The sequence below is a fragment of the Chrysochloris asiatica genome, unplaced genomic scaffold (genome assembly GCF_000296735.1).
Source record: "Chrysochloris asiatica unplaced genomic scaffold, ChrAsi1.0 scaffold00092, whole genome shotgun sequence".
In the NCBI taxonomy this organism is placed as follows: Eukaryota; Metazoa; Chordata; class Mammalia; order Afrosoricida; family Chrysochloridae; genus Chrysochloris; species Chrysochloris asiatica.
In genome coordinates this window covers 1,709,063-1,714,059 of record NW_006408610.1, presented here as the reverse complement: position 1 = coordinate 1,714,059, position 4,997 = coordinate 1,709,063, and positions in this window count along the sequence as shown.

The window sequence follows — 4,997 nt, the reverse complement described above, 5'->3', positions numbered from 1 at the left end:
AAAAAAAAAGGTCTTGTGCAGCAGATTTGCCTAATGCAATACAGCATTTGATTTCTTGAGGTTCTAGGGGTTCCTAGGCTGTAATTATAGAAGCAGATTAGCAGGCCTTTTCTCCCATAGAGCCAGTGGGTGGGTTTGAACTACTGAGCTAGGATGTAACAAGAATTTAACAACTGATTCCCTCATCATTAGGCATTTCCTTACCAATGTAGCTAACAAAGAGAAAAAAACTGAGTTGTTTTCAATGAAAATCCATCAGCTATTTTTATGATTTTACATTTCTGCTTTGCTTCCTGTTTAAAATTTTCAATCATTTGATTTCTTTGGGAGGCTTGGAGGCAGATCACTTGTTTGGATGTCTAGTAGCATGCCTGTGAGTCAGGAAAGTAATTAATTTTTATATCCTCAACTTTTTTATTTTGAATAAGGAGTTAATTTCAGTTAATTCAGTTACCTGAATTTTGAGGCCAAGATATGCTCCAACAGTGGCCTTCTCAAGGCCTCCTCTGTGTCCTTTCTCTGAGCACAATGGAGGGGGAATCATCAGGAACAGCACAGCTGACACCTTGAGGAGTGTGACATAAAGTTGGCATTGCATGCTAACTAACCCCGAGAAAGCCAGCACTTGTTCAGTCACTGATAGTTTCAGGCAGAGCCTTTGATTTATCCCACCTCTACTGCAGGTTACCAAAGAAATATTTTTATTTGCTGCCAGCTCACAAAACTTCTCAGTGCATTCTGAAACAGGCATATAAACTCTATCAGTTCTTTTTGTTCCTTTTTTCTACTCACATTAGTTGGTTTCCTTATAGTTGGCGTAAAATGTTTGCAGTTAGGTGTTTCATAACAGTCTTTCCAACAGCACATGTGTTCCAGGATAACCTATTAACTATATAAACGGAGACTCGAGATGATGAGTATTCATCTGTAAGAAAATATTCTCTCAGTACCCCTGGGCTTAGCTATGCACACCCTCACTATCATTTGTCTCACTTCAAAGCTAATTGAAATCAGCCAGCCTATGTTTCAAAATATCTACACAGATTACCAACCATCTGGGCTTCTCAAAATGATGAAGACATTTAATATAAAACCTGGTTAATGCACTAGCCTCTCACCTCTAGAGAACAAATCTTGCCTAGTCTAACTTTAGTATCTGTCTGCAATCGAGGGGCGGTCATTTCGGTCCCCAAACTCATAACAATTTGATATAATCCCTCCCAGGTGACTGACCATGTGATAGATGTTCAGAATGATCTTTGCTGGTCTCATTCAGAATTGCAATGCCCGAGCAGAAGGTTTATGTGTAGGCATTAGGGCTGGAATATTCAGAGTACCTTGCATGTGGGTAAAGGGCATATGTGACTGTTGTTAGTAACTTAGTGTTACTGTTTTCTGATTATGAAAGCAATAAATGCTGATAAAATATATGATCATAGTACAAAATGTGGAAAATATACATTTCCATTTAAAATTGTGTTATTTGTCTTCCACTGCCTTTTATTAGGTTTGCCTGCATTGTGATGAAAAATGGGATTATTCCATATGTAGTTCTTAATCTTCTGTTCATTTTTACAACTTTCTGTTGTGAATTGGTTGAAAGTTTACAGAGTAGATCACTTTTCTATTCAGTAATTCATACATATTTTTAATCTTCTATTTGTTGTTGTTGTTAAGTACTGTGGAGTTGGTTGCGACTCATAGTGACCCTGCACATCTTTATGGGAGCAGAAAGCCTCATCTTTCTTCCGCGGAACAGCTGGTAGTTTCGAACTGCTGACCTTGAGGTTAGCAGCCCGATTTGTAACCACAACGCTACCAAGATAGTATACTATTTTATTAACTTTAAAAAATATCAGTAAGCAGTCATTTCTATTTCAATAACTATACTCTTTTATATTGTTATGCTGAGGATCCCCAGTGGCACTATAGGATAAGCACTGGACTGCTAACCACAAGGTTGGAAGTTCAAACCCACCAGCCACTCCATAGGAGAAGGACGAGGCTTTCTGTTCCCATAAAGCTTTAGAGCTTCAGTAACCCTATGTAGGACCGCTGTGAGTCAGGATTGACTCAGCTGGCTCAGAACAGCAGCAGCAACAACATGGTGACACTATCTTAAGTTATCCATTTCCTATTGTGGACATTACGGTGGTTTCTCATTTTCCCCATAATAAACAACACTTCTGAACATACTATAGAAAATTATGTATGCATATGGATTAATCAATGAGTATATTATTGCCTTTAAGATAAATTTCAGAAATTAACTGCAAACTCAGAAGCATTTATGTTTGTGAGGTGCTTCCTTTTTTATTTTCGTTTCTTTGTATCCTTTGGAGTATTTTGATACATATTACCTTATCTCCCTGGAGAAAAATTGCAGGATTTTTTGTTTATTTGTTTGTTGTTCTCTTTGTACTCTCCCTAGTAGTATAAATTATTCCACAGCCTCATCAGCACTTAGACATGAGTACTTTTTTCCATTTTAGAGACAATTTGATAGATGAGTAACTGGTTCCTCACTATTGCTTTCACAGATTTTAGTGAAATAGTATGTTGGCAATATTAAAATAATTTTTGCTGAGATATTTCAAGTAAGTTTCTCATATACCTATCAGCTCTAGTCATAAATAGTCAAAAGGAAGTATCCCCTATTCAAGTAACTTAGGCCAGGTGGTGATAAGCAATAGGATTGTAACATTTTATAGGTATTATGGGATTACTCTGTTACATTGAAGCTTCCAAGTAAAAAATGCAATTTTTGAATTAAATTTCAGTTAATTATAGATATTTGTTCATCTACAATGTTAAATGAGTCCTGGTGTGGCGCTGCAGGATAATACATTGGACCTCAAGGTCAGTTTGAGTTATAAGGTCAGTGGTTCAAACCTACCAGCCACTCCTTGGAAACCCTATACAAGGTCACTATAAGTCAGAACAGACTTGATGGCACTTAACAACAACAACAACACAATGCTAAACACAAGTGAAGGTTATAATGACCCCGGTCATCGTTTACAAAATTTTTGATGAATTTCACTGCCCTTTTTACTGAAAAGCACTACATTGTACCCTTTTTAAGTTAATCTTGCCCAACCTTTTTTTTAAAAGAACTTTTTTCCCCACCCTTTGAGAAACAAATATCCAGTAATATTTTGTTCTTGTCATACTTAAATTGCTACCATCTGTGAATGTGTTTCTTCTTTGTGTGGGGGAGTAGGGAATGTTGTCTACACACTGTTGTTCTCAGTACATGAGTATAAAGAAAAAAATATTTACTCATAAGCCTCAAAGAAAGTTAATTGACAATTGTAATATTCATTTTCTGAAAAATATTGCTTATTAAGTGAATTTTAGTATATAAAATTATGGTAATATAAAATACAGTGGAAACACTGAGTTAAAAGTCTGAATTAGTTAATGAGTATAAAATGCTTTGCAGAGGAAGAGTTTTAAGTGCACCCATATTATTTTAGATAGAGTTTTATTCTTTGTAGTTATGTTTTAAAAGTCATCATGGTTTTCACCGTATCTCAATCATAGAGTGTGATTTCCCCCCTCCTAACTACCAGCTGTTCCGAGGGAGAAAGATGAAGGTTTCCGCTCCCGTAAAGATTTACAGCCTTGGGAAACCCTGTGCAGGGTCGCTGTGATTCGGAACCGACGCCACAGCACATAACCACCACCACCACGAACACCAGCTACCTTTTCAAGGAGCTCTGGTAGCGTAGTGGTTACGAATTGGGCTGCGAACCTCAGGGTCAGCAGTTCGAAACTACCAGCTGTTCCGCAGGAGAAAGAGGAGGCTTTTTGCTCCTGTGAAGATGTACAGCCTCAGAAACCCTGTTCAGAGTTGCTGTGAGTCGGAACCGACACCACGGCACATAACAGGAACAACTGCCTTCCAAGGAGCTCTGGTAGCATAGCTCTGGTTAGGAATTGGGGCTGCTAATCTCAAGGTCAGCAGTTCGAAACTGCCATTGGTTCCATGGGAGAAAGAGGAGGCTTTCTGCTCCAGTAAAGATTTACAGCCTCGGAAACCCTGTGCAAGGTCGCTATGAGTCGGAACCAACTCTATGGCATATAACTACCAACAACTAACTGCCTTTTCATTTCAGGGCTTAAGCATTTCGAATTAGCTTGATACATATATATATATATTTTTTTTTAACCAACAGTTGTCTGTAGTTAGTTGTTGGTTTTGTTAATTTTTTTTAGCAATTTGTCCTTTTCCAGTCTCCATAGTAATGTACAGATGGTTTGGTGTTTTAAGAACATTGATGGCATTATAGTATTAGACCTGTTTATTAGACTTGAATTAATGGCAGCCCTGCACTCTATTGGGAAACAGGTTTGGGAAATAAGGTTGTTCTTAATTTTGTACCTACTAAGACATATCCTAAGGAGCTCTGGTAGCATAGCTGTTACAAATTGGGCTGCGAACCTCAAGGTCAGCAGTTTGAAACTACCAGCTGTTCCACGAGAGAAAGAGGAGGCTTTCTGCTCCCGTAAAGATTTACAGCCTCAGAAACCCTGTAAGCAGGGTTGCTATGAGTCGGAACTGACTCTACGTCACTTAACCACCACCACCAAGACATATCCTGGTGTGGCTCTGTGGTCTAATGCATCAGACTGCAGTCATTTGACATGGAAGGTCGATTGTTCATGCTTACCAGCTGCTCCTTGGAAACCCTATGCAGGGTCACTATGGGTTGGAATTTACTTGGTGACACTTAACAACTAGACTTATCCTTAATAAAGACCACCCTCTGTGCAGTGTCTTATTGCTAGGCTCTTGTCATTCATAGATGAACCTTGGTTCCTACATACAGTGATGATAATAACTTTACATTGATTTTCTGTACATCTGCTCTCTTATTAAATAAACAATGAGAGGGTATACTCCCTTGTCTAACAACAGTAGGATTTAATCTTTTTTGTCATCATTTAGATTATTGAAGAATTTCAGGGTCATCTCATTTGCAAATGGAAAA